Source organism: Lutra lutra, chromosome 7 (genome assembly GCF_902655055.1).
Source record: "Lutra lutra chromosome 7, mLutLut1.2, whole genome shotgun sequence".
Lineage (NCBI taxonomy): Eukaryota > Metazoa > Chordata > Mammalia > Carnivora > Mustelidae > Lutra > Lutra lutra.
Window position 1 is genome coordinate 13,977,696 of NC_062284.1, and position 19,561 is coordinate 13,997,256.

The following is a 19,561-nucleotide window of genomic DNA, read 5'->3' on the forward strand; positions in this document are numbered from 1 at the left end:
TTTATGTTATTGAAATATTTATTTTTAGTTCTGGTAGTATTCTTTTCATTGACTTTATTTTGTCTGTTGTTAAAATAACCACTCTAGCCTCTTAATGCTTACTGTTATCACAATATATATTTTTGCCCTACTTACATTCACTATGCCATTTTTATGTTTAAAATGTGTTTCTTGGGGCACCTGGGTGACTCAGTCTGTTAAGCTACTGCCTTTGGTTCAGGTCATGATCCCAGAGTCCCAAGACCAAGTCTTGCATTGGGCTCCTCACTCAGCAGGGAGTATGCTTCTCCTTCTGACCTTCTCTCCTCTCCTTCCTTGTGCTCTCTCTCACTTTCTAACTCTTTCAAATAAATAAATAAAATCTTTAAAAAATAATCAATCAAATATGTTTCTTGTAGGCAGCATATAGTGAGGTCTTACATTTTAATCTACTCTGGCAGTTTATTTCTGCATTTTTTTTAAGGCAAAGTAGTTAAACCATTAACATTTAATAAATCATTGATATTGTTGGATTTATATCCATGATTCTATTCTTTTTCTTTCTTATTCTGTTTTTTTTTTTATTCCTCCTTTTCTTTCTTCTTTTGAAGTATTTGAAGATGTAGAAAACATTTTATTTTATTAATTGGACATTTGTATCTCTTTGTATTACTTTTAGTGATTTCTCTAGAGATTTCAATATGCATTCTTAACCTTTTATGCTTAATATTGTATCATTTTTTTAAAAGATTTTTTATTTATTTATTTGACAGAGAGAAATCACAAGTAAGCAGAGAGGCAGGCAGAGAGAGAGGAGGAAGCAGGCTCCCTGCTGAGCAAAAAGCCTGATGCGGGGCTCGAACCCAGGACCTGGGATCATGACCTGAGCCGAAGGCAGCGGCTTAACCCACTGAGCCACCCAGGCGCCCCAATATTGTATCATTTTATGTAAAATGGAAATCTTGGCAACTATATCAATTACTTTCCCTACCACACTGATCTTCATCTTATAGTTGTCATATGAATTACTTCTGCATACATCAATTGTCTGATCCAACAATATAATAATATCTGCTTTGAATGTGAGGGTGTGTGTGTGTGTGTGTGTGTTTGGTTATTTAGGAGGATGAAGTTAATCTTCTTTTAAAAAATATTTGTTTATTTTTTTTTTTGACACAAAGAAAGAGAAAGCAGGGGGTTGGGGCAGAGGCAGAGGGAAAAAGAGTCTTAAGCAGACTCTACACTGAGCATGGAGCCCAACATAGGGCTTGATCTCATCATCCTGAGATCACAACCTGAGCCAAAAACAAGTCAGAAGATTAACCAGCTATGCCACCCAGGTGTCCCAAGTTAGTATTTTATATTTACCCTGATATCAGTCATTTCTGTTGCTTTTCTTTTATTCCTAAATATCCACATTTCTGTCTGTATCCTTTCTCTTTAGCTTGAAAAAAATTCCTTTAGCATTTCTTGGAAAGCAGGTTTGCTGGGTATAAAACTCTGTAGTTTCCCTTTATTTTAAAATGCCTTTATTTCACCTTCAATTCTGAAGAATATTTTTACTAGAGATAGAAATCAGAGTTGACTGTTCTTTTTTCTTTCAGTGCTTTAAAAATGCTTAAAGAGAAATCCACTACTACTCAATTTGTTCTTCACAAAATGTAATATCTTCTTTCCAGCTACTTTCAAGACTTTCTTTATTTTTGGTTGTGAGATGATATAATATATCCAAGCATGATATTCTTTGATTTAATCAGACTGGAACTTGCCAATCTTCAAACAGTAAATATTTGTCTTCCACAGAATTTAAGATGCTTCTAACCATTATTGTTTCAAATATTTTTTTCAGCCTCAGTCATCCCCTCTCCTCTGAACTCCAATTACAGATATGATTGACATCTGATACTGTTCAACAAACTCCTGAATCTCTGTCCATTTTCTTTTTCAATCTTTTCTCTATTTTTAGGCCAATTCTTATGGATATATCTTCAAGTTAATTTATTCTTCTTCTGTTATCACTATTCTATTAATGGGCCCACCTAGTAATTTTTAATTTTTTATACTGAATATTTCAGTTCTAAAATTCACATTTAGTTTTTTTGTAGCATTTCTATTTCTGTTAACAGTTTCTCATTTTTACATTCATTTCAAGTGTGGTTTTCTTTACAACCAAATAATAAGAGCTGCTTTAAAGTATTTAATATTTCTAACATTTAGATCAATCTCAAGCTGGGCATATATTTATTTTTGCCTTTGAGATTTTGTCACATTTATATCCTTTTTTGTTGCTACTATTGTTATTTCTTTTGTTTTTGTAACAGTTAATTTTGGATTGTACTCAACATTATGAAGGTTAAGTTGTTGGGTGCTGGATTTTATTAAAATCCTCTGAAAAATATTTATGTTTTGCTTTTAGCAAGCAATCAATCTAATTAGGTTTTGATTCTAAGTTATTTCTTCTTTTATGTGGAAAGTGGTTGAATTTTCAGATTAGTTCTCTAAGTCTTTGCTCTGCTGATCTGGGTCTGCCCAATGTGGGACCAGTTCAGGGGTTCAAAAGATACTTGTGTTTCAAGTATCCTATGCTGCAAGGTGGTTCAATACAGTTCTACAAACCTTCACTATTTTTGGTTTGCATTTATTGCACATGTATACTTCTTAGGAACAGTACTGAAATACATGTGTGTAATTCAAATCTCTTTTTGTTTATCTAAGTCTTAGCTAAATTATGTGGATCTGTTCCACACAGTTATAGCTTAGGCTACATCTTAGGCTAAGACTTATACATTCTTATACATAGAATTGGAAGATTCTCTTCTCTCTCTTACACCATCCATCCCTCAATAATTCTTGAAAGCCTCCTTTTCCTAGTTCCATTGTCCAAAAACACAGAGTTTCTTTCAAAGTTTTAGCAGAAGACTTCACCATTGCTGTCATGCTGCCACCTGACTGGGGTATAAAAGAGGTAAGTCATGATAGGAAAAGACAAAAAAAATGTCAGGAAACTCATCTCTATACAGTCACTTTTCCAAATTTCAGCTCTACTGTACCTGTTTTTTTTTTTTTAACCTTACAGAGTCCTTAAATAGTTGCTTTTGTATTTTGTACAGACATTTTAGTTGCAATTAGTGGAAGGGTTGGGATAAAGTGGACCTTCAACATCATCTTCGTGCTCATACCTTCTTATCTTCTATGCTACATAACATTTTTCAATAAGAGAAATTCACTGGGTGCTATATGGGAAAACAACAGAGCTGTTGTTGAGAGATTTGATTTAGATTAAAGCTAAAGGTGGCCCTGAACTAAGATAGAATCTCTGGGATAGAAAACAATGCAGATTACGAGTAAGAACAAAGGGGACAACAGGAATGACTTGATATGAAGGGTGGGAAGGAGGAGAAGTCAGGGATGAAGCCCTGGTTCTGATTTAGTTTGCTATATATTTGACAAATCCATTCATTGAAATGGGCAGAAGAGAAAAAAATTGGATATGGGTATAAGATAAAAGTTTCAACTTGGACATCTCAAGTTTGGGGAGTCCATAGAGCATCATAATGAGGATATTTAGTAAGCAGTGGATAGAATCAATAATATAAAACAGGTGCTCCGTACATATGATGAACAAATTAAATTAAAATTTACCTTTAACAGAAAAGTGCTATGGGACTCTCTTGGACTCTAAACATAAGCTATTATATATTTTATTTCCCTTCTGCTTTATCTAGCAATAAAACATTTGATTAACTATTGGAGTTATTGACATTTCACTTCCCACTAGCACTATCAGTCATAGTTTAGGATTTAAATATTACAAATGGGATTCACAGACTAGTGAGAGTTTGGCCATTTCTGTTCCACACTGGTGTCACTTTTTCTCAACTTTAAGACTTTGAGAATTGCTATGCATTTGTACTAAATACTAATATGATACCTTTTGACTGATTCAAATATTACATTTATAACAGCCTGATAAAGGGATTTAGTTATGAAAACTTCATCTGTCCACCATGGAAGGTAAGGTAGTATCTAATAATTGTTAATAATATCTAGAGGCAAAAAACAGATTTGCTAAATGGAAGGGGCAGGAAGAAAGGACTAATATTTATCGAGCCATTTGAAGTGCTAGCTTATTCATAGCTGCTATCACACTCAAGCTGCATATAATCCCTTTGGGTAGATATTATTAGATCTAATTTTGAAAGTCAAGCAGTTGAGACTGAGAAAATGGACGCTAGCCCAAGATGACAAAGCTGGTAATCAGCTGAGTCTAAGCTCGGACTCATGTTAGATGACCTTCAAAACAGGTGTTAGAAGATACTTGAAGATAGCCTTCTCCTGTTGATGCTAGTGTAAAACGCTGAACATTTCAATAAATAACTTGTAAATTTTTGAATCATTTAGATATCCCAACTATTTACATTCCCATAAAAACCTGAGGATAAATCAGGGTTTTTAGATTACAAGATACTGAAATAATGCCTCTAATCACTATTTATGATTAATCAGCCACATAGCTATTTTGGCTACAGGAAACATTTTCTCACATTCAGGTTCATCCAAACATGTCAGCATGGAGGCTGTTTTCTTTTTTGGGTTTTTTTGTTTGTTTATTTGTTTGTTTAGATCCTACTAAAAAATATCAAGCCAGACAACTGTGTTTAAAGCCTAATATTAAGGCCCAACATTCTGTACTGCCTTGACTTCTGGGGAACCTAGGAGAGCCTGAATGGCCTAACCATATATATTCTCTTTTTCATTCTGCTCCCACAGTTAAGGTCCCCTGGCCAAATAATCCTCCCCATCGAAAGAACCAGGCATAGTTCCTACTTATCTTTAAGATCTCTGAGTAGTTTCTGCCAGCCTCTGGAATTATTCAAACAAGGCAATCATATCCTCTTGTGGAAACTGGGGGTCACCTTACCCTCTTGATACTACAAAGAGTTCTTCCCAAGGATCTGCTTTTTCACTCCGTCCCGAGCACAACTCCCTGTGGCCCTGTGTGGCATGCATGCGGCATCCTCCTCCCCCAGGCTGTGAGTAAGGAAATACTGTCAATCTCAGCTGTCTAGGGTCAAGTATCTTATGTTGGTCATTCTCATAAGCTTAGGTGGGAGTCCCTCCCTCACTAATGAAGAAAAAAGGAAGTGATGGAGACATCATTATCAAAGAATAATCCTTGTAAGTAAGGATTTTGATCTGTAATTCTGTTGACCCAAGATCCATTCAGGACGTCAGGGAAGCCCTAAAACTTGCTAGCACCAAAAGTGATCCCTTATTTCAGTGTTGCCTAAATAAGAAATCAGAGGATGATGGATGAAAGACTTCAAGAAGACCTACCTTGTGTCATTACACCTACCTTATGAGTGGGAAAGGAGAGACATAAACCTGACGCTGGAGTGCTACCTTGTGGGATAATACAGCGTAGTGGCTAATGGTGCAAATTCAGGAACTGGATTAATCAGGGTCAAATCTTAGCCCCATGGTTATAGACTTTGTAGTGTTCGACAAGTTAATTAACCTCTGTGACTCATTTTCCTCCACTGTATAATACGGAAATAATTATACTTATTGATATAATAGTAAAAGTAGTGATGGTCATATGAGTTTAAATAGATAAAGTATCTATCGTAACACTTGCTTTTTGTAAGTGTTTTCTTATTAGTGATGTTAGTATTGCTATCAGTAATAGTATTAGAATTAAATTATTAGGTTACTATTACATTGAACCACATGAAATTAACTCTTTTGAAGTAAAATACAGTCAATTTCTTTCTTTTAAATTGAGATATAATTGACATATAACATGATACTAATTTCAGGCATACAACATAATGATTCAATAATTGTATATATTGTGAAATATGTACAGTAAGTCTAGTTAACACCCATCACCATTCATTATCACAAGTATTTTTGTTGTGGTAAAAACTTTTAAGATTTCCTCTCTTGGCAACTTTCAAGTATACAATACAGTATCAGTAACCACAGGCTTTATGCTGTGAATTACATCCCTGTGACATTTATTTTATGACTGGAAGTTTGTACCTTTTGACCCCCTTCACGCATTTCACCCACTCTCCATCTCCTGCCTCTAACAACCACCAACCTAATTTCAGTATCGATGAATTCAGATTTTGGAGGTTTTTTGTTTGTCTGCCCTTTGATCTCATGTATAAGTTAGGTCATATGGTATTTGTCTTTTTCTGTCCATCTTATTTCACTCAGCGTAATGCCTTCATGGTCCATCCATGTTATCGATATAATAAGATATCCTTTTTTATGGCACAGTAATATTCCACTATTTACACGTCAACCATATTTTCTTTTTCCATCCATCCCCTGATGGACACTCAGGTTGTTTCCATATCTTGGCTATTGTAAATAATCCTGCAACTATGTATGGGTTGTGCAAATACAATGTATGAGGGTGCAAATACATTTTTCAGTTAGTGTTCTCATTTCCTTTGGGTAAATACCCAAAAGTAAAATTGTTGGATCATATGATAATTCTATTTTTAATTTTTTGGGGAACCCCATACTGTTTTCCATAGTGGTTAATGCAATTTATATTGCCACCAATAGTGCACAAGGGCTTTTATGCACTTTTTTCCCACCCTTGCTAATACTTGTTATTTCTTGTTTTATTCAGTAACAGCTATACTGACAGGTGTGAGGTTATATCATATTGTGGTTTTGATTTACAATTCCCTGATGATTAGTGATGTTGAGCATGTTTTCATGTACCTGTTGACTATTCATATGGCTTCTTTAGAAAAACATCTATTCGGGTCCTCTGCCTATGTTTTAATTGAGTTTACCACCAATTTCTTACAGTCAATTCATTTTCATACTTGTGCTCATAACTGAGAAGATGATTTCTGAAACTCTAAGTTATTACTAATAACTGACTGATAACTGACTAATAACTGACTTTGGAGGAGTATATTCTAATAAACATAAAGTGTTTCCTCCTGATCACTGATATTCCACCTTATGTGCTTGTGTCGATGATTAGCTCTGCCTAATAGCACAAAAACAACATTGCAGATTACTTAAAAAGAAAGAAGGGATATTAATACATAAGGAATCCCTTCTATTTTCATAAGAATAAAGTTCCACAGCGACCTCTATAATAATGTTCTTACAACTTCTGTCCATCATATTTTTGCAGGAAGTTTTTAACTACACAGAATACTATATTCTTAGTTTTGTTACCATTGTTATGACAGTGGAATTACTTGTTTATAACACTTTCACATTTTCATTAACCTGGGACATCTGGGTACAATGGGTATTTTTTAAGGTTTGGCCACAGTAGATTCTCTACTTAAAGATATTGCTGTAATATCTGTGGTATGTTTCCAATTAGATAGAAAAAGTACAACTATATGCAATGGCCAGGGATCAGCCTGACTTGAATTAGGTGTGGAGAATTTGAGCCTGAGTAATGAAGCATTAGTAAATTCAATTAATGCACAATTCATACAAATGATTTGTTAATAAGACTGAATGTGTTTAAAGTGGCAAAATCTAATTCAAATAAACTTAGGGGAAAAAAAATCCATGGAGCACTAACGGATGTCCAAGAGAACAGCTTGCTAAATTTTCAGTCAGATTCATGGACTCAACACATTCTGTCAGGAATCTTCCTTTGCATCTACCTGTAAGCTCTCATTTCACTTGAAATGAAGGTTTCTTTCATAGAGTTAGTAAGATAGCCACTGGCCACCACTGGCCATCTTTGTCTCACCTCTTCTTAGCTTCAGAATCCCTATATAGATAGGTATTTTCTCCTCTCATAAGCATGAATCAATCTCACAGTAAACTCTGCTTGTCTAGCTTAAGTAGTATGCTCATTTCTGAGCAAATCTTTGGGTCGAAGGAGATGGAGTTTTATTATTGTCCCAACTTGGGTCAGAAGCCCATAACTGTGGTTGGAGAATACGGTCAGAGGTTGTGAAACATCATGAGTCTCTCAGGGTCTCCCAGGATTATATTGGGTAGAGAGGAGTGATTCACCTAAAGAAGAGATGCTGACAGAATAGAAATAACATGTCCACCAATTGTCTTCTGATAAAGAATATCTTTTGTGGAGAGATTATATTGTTCTTCCAGAAAACATTTATCAAATTATCTTGACAGTACTACATATAGCACATTTCTGGGATTGGTTCCCTTAAAATCACTGAGTAGAAGCTGTGCTTCATTCTCTGGAGCAGAATCTAATATTGGAAAATCTGTAAAAGTAGTACAAATGAAGCAATAAACATACTCTATTAGAGGTTCTGATTTTTTTATGGAAATCCCCCATGAGCCTCTACTAAAGAGCCATTTGCCACTATAGAACTATTTCAAGAGAAGGTTCTTACCAAAGAGCTCCTCAGAATGGCTCGGAGTCCTCCAGTCCTTTCTCAAATTCTGCTGCACTAACTATAATCCTGAACCATGTACAAGATTGTGAAATGTTACTAATTTATACATTTATAGACTTTCATTTCTGATAAAAGAATGAGGGACATCTGGATGGCTCAGTTGGTTAAGGGTCCAACTCTTGGTTTCTGCTCAGGTCATAATCTCAGGGTCATGGGATTGAGCTCTGCATTGGGCTCTGCACTCAGTGTGAAATCTGCTTGTCCCTCTCCCTCTCTTCCTCTCTTTCTCTCTCTCCCTCTATCTCTAAAATAATAAATAAATAAATTCTTTATAAGAATGAGGTCAGAGAATTTTATTCATGTTGTTATCCTGAGCTAGTTATCAGACCACTATGAATGTTCTGAAGTCTGTGGTTGACAGCTCCTTACTAATAAACGTTGAATAGCTAAGATTGAGTTGAGTTGACATCTGAAGTTTGGCTTTGAACTTTTGTACTTGTACTTATAAGAAAATGTATAAACCAAGGAAAGAGTGTTCTGGACCCTACTCTATTGACACTCATATCTTTCTCAAAATTTTTATCTATAAAAGTTGAAGCTCTAGATCTGGCTGATCCCAGTCCCTACTATTATCATTAAAGAGAACAAACCCATGATGAGTTACATAAGCATGAAATCATCATATTAATCAATTAGTTTTGGAGATCCTCTCCTCATAGTGAAATACATCAACATAACTACAGAAAAGGCTTACTTCTGGTATCACTTCAGTTTCCTATGTGAAAGAGAGACTGTCAAACAGTATGGTAAAAGGCCTGAAAGAGGAGCCAGTGTGTGCCACATTTATGGGAAATTAGATAAATTTGGATGTGAAGATGTTAGAATGTGAGGAGCAGGTGACAGGAAATAAGCCTATAGTCCAGCACTAACTAGCCTTCTTAAGTTTACAAACTCATTTTAGAGGAGCATAATCTCACAAGCTCTCAGGAATATTTTTTCAATCCTTTCATCATTTTGCACATGATATTACAAAATGTATTTCTAAATAAAGTAAGTATCTCCCTTTGGATGAGGACATATTTATAATTTATAATAAACTTTATTTGATACAATCTCTAATGATATTCACAATATAAGCTTAGTAACTACAAAGCATGATGGGTATCTAAGATCAGGTTCCCAGAAAGAAAAACAGATTTTATATAGAAAGATGATTGAGAAGTGCCCTCAGCATCAACTCTTGTGGAGGAGGGAAGGAAGTAAGATTCTGTAGAGGGAGAAATGCAATTTAGAAGGCATCAACTCAATCCCAATCCCCTGGAGAGTTTTGGAGATGGATCATCACTTGGAAATTACGGGCCCTGAGGCAAAAAGGCTGAACCTTTAGCCTCTATATTACCAGTCATGGATCTGTGTTTCCACTCTGGGAAGAACTACAAATTTGGGCTGGGTAGTTCTCTTTAGCCAAGGACAATTCCTAAAAATGGAATCAACTGAGAACTGTTACTCACCAATATTTCTAGCAAGTAGGGGAATGAGGGACCTAGTTCTGAAGGGTGAATATACATGGTCCATCATAACATCGCTATCGGGGTTAAGAACATGGTTCTGGAGACAAATTATATAGTTTTACCCACATAATACAATTGTATTATGCATGAATTTGGGTGAGTTAATGAAGACCTCAGAGGTCACCATGGTACTAGAGATTCTATACAATGAAATAAGACAAAGAAGAATGAGAAGAAGAAAGAGAAGTAAAAGACATGTTGATTAGAATAAAGGTTAAATTATCATTATTTTTGTTTGTTTCAGGTTTGTATTTAAATTCTAGTTAGTTAATATATAGTGTAATATTGGTTTCAGGAGTACAGTTCAGTGATTCATCACTAGCATATAACACCCAGTGCTCATCGCAACAAGTGCCTCTTTAATACCCATCACCCATTTAGCCTGTCCCCCACCCACCTCCCTCTATCAACCTTCAGTTTGTTCTCTATAGTTGAGTCTCTGATGTTTGACTCCTTCTCTCTCTTTTTTCTTCCTTCCCTTATATTCATTTGTCTTGTTTCTTAAATTCTACAGATGAGTGAAATCATACGGTATTTGTCTTTCTCTGACTCACTTATTTCAATTAGCATAATACACTCTAGTTCCATCCATGTTGTTGCAAATGGCAAGATAGCATTATTTTTGATGGCTGAATAATATTCCATTATATGTATAAAATATATACTATAATATGTATACCATATCTTCTTTGTCTATTCATCATCTTCTTTATCTGTTGATTTTTCCATAATTTGGTTATTGTTGATAATGCTGCTGCATTTTTAAATACTATAGAATCTACCAGAAAAACTTATAATTTAACTTGTAAGTGAATTTTAAAAAGTTCTAAGATACAAGGTTAATATTTTAAGTATTAAAAAATCAGTTATATTTCTATATACTAATATTAAACAACTGGAAAACATTAGAAAAAATTCAGTTTCTAATCACATCAAAAAATACACATATCAAATGCCTTAAAATAATTCTAACAAAAAATAAGCAAGACGTCTGCACTGAAAACTAGAGAATAACATCAAGAGAACTTGAAAAAGGCACAAATAAATGGAGAGATGTATCATGCCAGTTCTCCCTAATTTGATACAAATATTGAATGCAATCACTACCAAAATTTTTTTTTATAAAATAAGCAACTGGATTCTACAATGTATAATGGTAAGAAAAAACAAATTTTAAAAAGAAAAAAATTAGACAACTTTCCTAATCTGATTTCAAGATTTACTATACAGCCATAATAGTAATGGACCCACAACTGGTTTTAAGATGCCAGGTCAAATTAAATGGGAAAGAAAAATCTGGATATATGCTTGATTTATTTTTCTATCCATAGTGCACACACACACACACACTTCAAAAATGAAACATACACCTAAATATGAAACCCAGACACAGATTCTAATAAAAAACAGGAAAATGGGGCTCCTGGGTGGCTTAGTTGTTTATGCATCCAACTCTTGATTTCAACTTATGTCACTGAGTCCCATGGAGCCTGCTTAAGAGTGTCTCTCCTGGGACACCTGGGTGGCTCAGTGGGTTAAGCTTCTGCCTTGGCTCAGGTCATGATCTCAGGGTCCTGGGATCGAGCTCCACGTCGGGCTCTCTGCTCAGCAGAGAGCCTGCTTCCCCCTCTCTCTGCCTGCCTCTCTGCCTACTTGTGATCTCTGTCAAATAAATAAATAAAATCTTTAAAAATAAAAAAAAAATTAAAAAAGAGTGTCTCTCCCTCTCCCTCTGTTCCCCCACCCTTGCTTGCATAAGTGCTCTCTTTCTCTAAAATAAGTAAATAAATAAATAAATAAAATATCAAAACAGGAAAATATTTTCATGATTTGACTAAGATTCTTGGACATGCTACAAAAAACACTAACCAAAATGAAAAAAATAAGTTAACAAATTGGACTTGACCAATTTAAAAAATTGGTGTGGGTCTAATTTGTATTTAGACCCGGTTAAGCATCCAACTCTTGTTTTTGGCTCAGGTCATGATCTCAGGGTTGTAAGATCAAGCCCCATGTCAGGTTCAGCACTTGGCATGGAGTCTGCTTAAGACTTTCTCTCCCACTCCCTCTGCCCCTTTCCCACCCCACTATCTCTCTTTCTCTCTTCCATTCTCACTCTCTCTCAAATAAATAAATACATCTAAAAAATCAATTTAATTGTCAAAAGACCATGAGAAAGCAAACAGGACATATGCTGGTAAACATATTTTCATTGCGTGTCGTGTATCTGACAAAGGTCTTGTATCCAGAATATGTAAAAAATTCTTCCAAATCTACAATAACAAAAAGCAACCTGTTAAAAAATGGGTGAAGTAATTTAACAGATACTTCACATAAGAAGGTGTTACTAGATACTCAGCATCATTAGTCACAAATGCAAATTAGACCCACAATGACAAACTAAATGGTGCCAAGGGTATGAAACAATTGTGACTTTCATACATTGCAGGAGGAACTTTTAAATGATAATACTATTTGGGGAACTGTTTTATAGTTTCTAACACCCAGAAAGCTATAGTTCTATATACATCTATCCAGGAAAATTGAAAATACCTCTCTAAATTGTCAAAAAGATTTTTCATAGCAATCTTATTCATTATAGCCTAACCAGAAACAACCCAATGTCCAATAACTGAGTAATGGTTGAAGTATTTGTGGTATATCCATACAAAGAGCTTACAACTGTAGAAAGGAAAGATCTATAGTATACAGATCATGAATGAGTCTCCAAAATGTCATACTAAGCAAAATGTATTTATTTTCACTTACATGAATTGTCAGAATAGGCAAAAGTAATCCATGGTAATTAAAATAAGGAAGTGATTTCTTGGGGTTGTATGGAGAAATGGTAGGAATGGGCCATAAGGGAACTTTCTGAAATGCTGTAATGTTTTAAATTTTGTTTAGAGGGTGACCAAATAGATGCATACAGTTGCCAAAACTCATCAAAATAAACCCATAAAATCCATGCATTTCATTTTGTTCTGTATAGCTAAATTATATCTCAAAAGTTTTTTAGAGCCTCAGTTTTGTGTGTGTATGATGTTTTGTTTGTAAAATAAAGGCTAGCAGTCCCTACCTTAGATAACTATTGTCAGAAATATTGAGAATTTTTTATGTGTTTATTTGTTTGCTTGCTTATTTAAGTAGGTTCTATGCCCAGCATGGACCCCAATGCAGGGCTTGAATTCACGACCCTAAGATCAAGACCTGAGCTGAGATCAGGAACTGAGTTGAGATCAAGAGATGAATACTTAACCAACTGAGCCACCCAGGCACCCCAATGACAGAAATTTTCATTTTTGGAATCATATATATATATATATATATATATATATATATATATATATAACAAGTTTATCACAAAGTATTGTGGATGCTATAGATTGATGTCCACCAAAGCCACCATCCCCAGAGCTGAAGTACTCATTCCTTAGCTGATGGGAGATTTGACAGCTTACAGTTGAAGTTTATCTCCCAGCAAATGCCCTTAGCCAAAGGACACATTCCATTCCCAGGATTATCCTGTATCAATAACTACTAAGTGCAGAGTCATGAAAGTCTCTTGCACCAGCTCAAGACAACTCCTCAGGGCCATCCCAGCTCCAGAGCTTCCTGTTTGGTATTGTCTGAGGCAGTTACTATATTATCATGATTACATCACAGCTCAATTTCCTCCTCTGCTCCATCCTGTTTCCATTATTCCACACATTTGTTGATCTCAAAACACTTCCAAATAAACTTCCTGCATGTCAATAGCCATCTCTCTATCTGTTTCGGTGAAGCCAACCTGCAACAGTTGGTGCCAAGGGCATTCCAGGAAAACACACTCTAAAATGGAATTTGGGAACTGGGTCGACCTCTTTTGTCTGACATTGTAAATCCCATTGCTATTGGGAGGTGAGTCATTGATAACGTCTGGCACTGGTCATGACCTCCATTGGCTTACCTGCTGAAGGGAATGCATTAGCTGAAACAACATGGCAAGTGTTTGAGAAGTATGAGGCAGATTGTAATTATAAGAACAATGAAATTGGATGGCCATAGCTAGAGGCAATCAAGCCTTTGGAGAACGACAATGAAAAGCTGAAGCTGACTAATGAATCTTTAAAGGTCAAAAGTCAAAGCCAGAGATCTCCTTGACAAATTATAAAGAGATTCTCCTGTGTGGTTGGAGGATGAAAGACTGAGAACCTGGCCTAAAACTTCATCTTATGAGTAGTGGAGCCCCAAGGAATGTTTAAGTTTGAATTCTCAGCTCCGGCAGATCTAGTACAAAAAAGTGTGGGGGGATTGTTGTGACTGGAATAGAGTGAGACCCTAAGAATTCCCTAGGATAGGGACATCTGAGGTATCTTGTCAAAAACCTTGAATCTCCAGACCCACTAAACCTTCTGGCCAATGGAAATAGTCTACTCGTCCCTGTTAAAAGCTAGAACTCCCTGCTTTTATGAAGATTGTTCAGAGTATTCTGCCATGCAGAATAACATGTGTCCCCTTCAGAATCTACTTTTTATTCATTCTTCACCATTAGGCCACTAACAAGAGATAAACCACAATGGTACCTATCCAGAAAATTGCTGAGCCTGCCAAAAGAGGGAAGGAACTTGATATTGGAGTATAGGGCATACTTTCAGAAGCCCGGAGATTATATACAGAACTGGATTCAGAGGCTACTGAAGTAAGCAGAACAGAATGTAAGTTTGGATAGAGACAGTTTACCAAAATGGGAACACAATCAGGAATATAAAATAGAATACTCTGGCAAAGACCTTGGATGAGGATTTTAACACATGGATAGGGTGTCTCTTAGAAGCTTGGGGAAATCAACAACCCTCATAAGTTGAACGGAAGTGACAGAACAGCCATTGCAGATTACGTAAAAGGGAATTAAAAGGCTCAGAGAGGGACACTTGGGTGGCTCAGTCGGTTCAGCATCTGCCTTTGGCTCAGGTCATGATCCTGGTCCTGGGATCAAGCCCCACGTCAGGGTCTTTGCTCAACAGGGAGTCTGCTTCTCCCTCTGCCTGCCTCTCCCCCTGCTTGTGATCTCTCTCTCTCTCTCTCTTTGAAGAATAAATATATAAAATCTTTTTTTAAAAAATGGGCATGCTAGAGTTGGTGTCCTGTGTAAGACTGAAAAACCCACCAACTATGTTCTGTGGGAGAAACTACAGGTCAACCTGCCCAACTAACTGGCAAGGAATGCACTAACATGAGGGACACCAGAATCACTAAGCAGTGGCTGAGCAGTGTGGACCAGTGCCAACAGGAGGAGACACTATTACAGAAATGGGCTCTATAATCGGATAGGATGATAGAATTCAGAACTATATGAGACTAGGTGATAGCACTTAACTGCCAGAATACATTCTTTCTTTATAAAGATCATGGTAACAGTTTGAACTGTCAGCTAGGGTATCTGACTTGGGGAGAAACAAAGACTATAGCAACACCATAGCAAGTGTATATATTAAACGTTTTCTCAGCCTCTACAAATTGAGCCATTTACCCAGGTAACAAAAGAAAATATGCAAACATGATGAGAGCTTGTGGATGCAGTATCCAAGCTAATATGGATATTTATCAAAGTGCCATCATGGGCCCCTCTATTAGTGCGGTGGTATACAGGAACCAGGTGTTGAAGTCCGTTGTCACCCACTGGATGAGAAAAAAAGGCTATCAGCTTCATCAAGGTCCAGAGAAGGAAGAACTTTGAAACAGATCCAGGCTGTCGTAGAAGGAGCCTGGCCACTTGAGCCATGAGATGTGGGAGACAATATGGTATTAGATGTGCCAGTGGTTAGAAAATATGCAAAGAGAGCAGTAAGAAGGGAAAGAAATCACCTCCATCCTGGCAGGGTAATGGACAATACTCATCAGTTTGGGGTAGAGGTTGCATTTGCACAATGGGGGCAGAGAAAAATAAGTTTGGTCACCATTTGGGTATCTCTTACTATACTTTTGCTTAATTTTGATGGTAAATGAGCAAGTGCAGCTGACATAACCCAAGAAGGACATGGTGACCAGGGACAAATCTTTTCACCCCACTCCCCACATGAGCTACTTAGACCAAAAAAGGGGTCATGTTACAAGGGAGGAAATCTAGAACAGATCATAGAAAAAAGAAATAATTAGTATCTACTGTATTCTCAGGAGCAGTTTCAGTGGTGAGGACTGAGTAGAAGAAGACTCTTCCACATTTCCTCAGGAGAGGATGGGACCATAATTCTGAAGAAGCTGATCCCCAGATTTATATGAAGCAAGTAAATCTTAGTAGTATAAGGGGTGGACTATAATAAACCCTGGGAGATGCCTACTCACCCTCCAGAATTCAGCACTTATATTTTCCCAGCTATTGAGAAAGCTGATGACTTACATCTTACAGATGAAAGACCACCCCATCTTGACCCTTGAGTTTCCCAGACAAAAGAGTATTGTTTCACCCAAACTTATGTGTCCTTTCCTGGAGTAACTCACGTGCAATGCCTGATCTATGTAAAAATCTCAGTTCTTTGCTTCAATCTGGGCAAGCTCTGCAGGATGATCCCAGCCCAGCTAAGATCTATGATATGAACGCACAGCAGTCTAATTTTTTCTTGCATCAAATCTTGTTTTTTTTCACTCCCCTCAAAGTATGGATCCTGAGAGCATGCCCCCAGTAAACTCTCAGCCCACACATCTCTGCCTCATTGTTTCCTGAGAAATCTGACTTGTAACGTAAAATTGCACCCAGAATAAGATCTAAATTATTAACTATCATGTGATTGACCAAATGGGACTTGATTGACTGCAATTGGAAAACAGGTTTTTTTTTCTCTACTCACCACCTGCTCTGAAGACTAGTTCTTCACTTCCAGATGACACATATCAGAAAGGTCTTTAGGACTTTTACTGTCTTTAGTCATAGAGTAAACTTACATCAGGAAGTAAACTATTCATTCTTTTCTGGCTCTCTTCAACTCTCCAAGTGGTTTTCCCAGGTGATGTGTCTTTCAGAAGGCTCTGGCAAACTTTCTACCAAAGGACTTATATATGGTACTTGTGAAACTCATGCCATCATAGTCATTTATGAAACTGGAAGAGTGTCCCTGGCATTGCCTTCAGATTTCAGCAGATGATAAGACACCATGAAATTCTAAGAAGCAGACCCTTTGAAAGTTTTTCTCTCATTCAGTCAGAGGTGCAAAAATGCCTTTCTCCATTCCCTTATGGTATGTTCCTTCTTTGTACCATCAACATTTGCTTTTATGGTTTGGAGGTTATCAATAATTCTGACGATCAAGTTTTGTCACATCTTGTCACATAGACCAACTTTTCCCTTTAGACTGAGAGGCTTCTTGGAACATTGTATTTTTCCTAAACCACTGGGGCCCCAGCCATAAAAAGAAGACAGAAAAATCCCTCCTTACCATCCTGTTATAATTATTATTAACAGAAATTTTATGCAAAGGTATTTCTCAGAACAAATGCTACTCTTGTTATTTACCTGGAAATTAATTATGTGAAAAGCTAGCAAATAATTTCTAAGACAATATATACCACATATTTTTTTTTCTACTGAATGTATAATGAAATGTGGATTGGCAGTGAATTGTTTCTTAAAGCACTAGAAGTAGATAAAGACTTCATTCATGGACTAGTTGACATTTTTGGGTTTTGAAATAGTCTCTCTGTCTCTCTCATACATACCTACACACCCAGCCACACAACTGGCCAATTTGTTTTATAAATGTTATAATTTGCTTCTGAGCTATAATTTTCAGGATGTTACTGGCAGACACAATTCTGCATATAAACTATTACGGGTACAATAGAGTATTTTATTACCAATAAATTAAAAGACAGATTTTAATAGGACACATATGTATCTTTCACTGTATTTTTCTTTTCTAAATTTTGGTTTTGATTACTAGATTACTGGAGACATCATTTGATTGCTGGAGGTATTTTGCTATATTTGTACGTATTGTGATTAGATGAATTCTGCTTTATAGGTCCATTGAAGTTCACTGTCAATTTTCATATTGTTTATTAACCGATATTTTAACATTGTGTTTTAGGTTACCTTCCTTTAGACAATACAAAGGACTTACTATAGACATAAGTAAGTATGTTTAAGAATAAAAACCAGTTCACCTGCCCACTGTTACCACCAAACCATCCCAGGGTGTCCATCTCAGTGGTGTGCAGGTGTGAGTGACTGAGACCCACCAATACCAGACAAACTTGGCTTTTAAGTCACCATTGGAGGCTCACAAAGCGTTCCAATTTTGAAGAGGGAATGCTTTGAAAGTTTAGTTATTGGCTTCAAGTAAAAATGAAAGCAAATCTCATCACTGCTTTTAGAGGCAAGAAGTACTGGGGTACCAGATTAAGCGGCTCCTGGTGTAAGGGAGCCAATGAAGGGATTTCCACTGAGATAAGGCACAATCAGTTTTGCCACAATGTGGAGAATGAAAGAGAAGTCAGGGTGGGGGTGGGGTGGGGTGGAAGATGGGAGAAGAATTAATAGATTATTGCAACAATCTGAGGATTTCAGATAATAATGATCTGATCTAGAATATGAAGTTGGGATATGAAGAACTGTATAGATTCTAAGCATAATAAGGAAAGGGCACCTGTATCTGTAGTTGCTTGTTCATGGAGGATATGAGTGATGAAGAGGACAAAAACAATATGAAAGTCTGGTTTGGGGCACAGATTGGGTTCTAGTGTCACTCACTGAAATAAAGTAGAAAGAAAGAGGAATAATTTTTTTAAAGAAAGATGATTTCAATTCCAGGTAGTCTTAGTTCTGAATATTTGTGGAGAATTTAAGGAGCTATGCTGCCTGAAATAATCCTGTCCAAAATTCTGGAGAGAAGCCTGTGAATAATTGGATTCATGGATCTTCAGATATAACCCTAAGAAGTGTCTCCATATACAGGACTCACGCATCAACAGCTAGTTACCGCTTTCCTAACATAATACTCATCTTTTACATGCATTTATGGATTGTGACTCAAAAGTTAAATCCCTTTAGCATGTAGTATATGTGTTCATTATCCCAAACAACATACAAAAACAGTTGAGATAAAAACAAAATTTAGAATTTCCACTTCTACTTTTCTGCATCTCCTTAAGTAACATCCATGCAACTAATCTTTTTTTTTTTTTTAAATAAAATCCAAATAGTAAATTTTGACTCTTTATTCTAAACTGATTTAGGTTAGTAAATATTAGCAAAAATGATTTGGGACAAAACTTTGTGGTAGGACTAAAACAGCTATGCTCCATGGCATTTCACATTTTTGCAACATGCTTAAATACAGGCTGATGATATTGCTAAATATAAAATCCTATATTAATTTTCTGTATTTAGGCCACTGCATCATTTCTGCAATCAGTTGAGTAGTGGATAATTTAAAGCACTAAAAAAATACCATTTTTCTCATGCCAATAAAGCAAAGAAAAACCCACTGCTAGAGATTATAACAGTGTGAAGAACATGACAGGGAGATCAGAACAGAGGAAATAGCATGTTAATGACATTCACTATTCTCCCTGTGTCAAGTCATCAGCATTTTTATTGCCACTATTTCTCAGCATACACTATTAGAATTTATTGAGTCAATCTGTCTCCATCACCTGTGATAT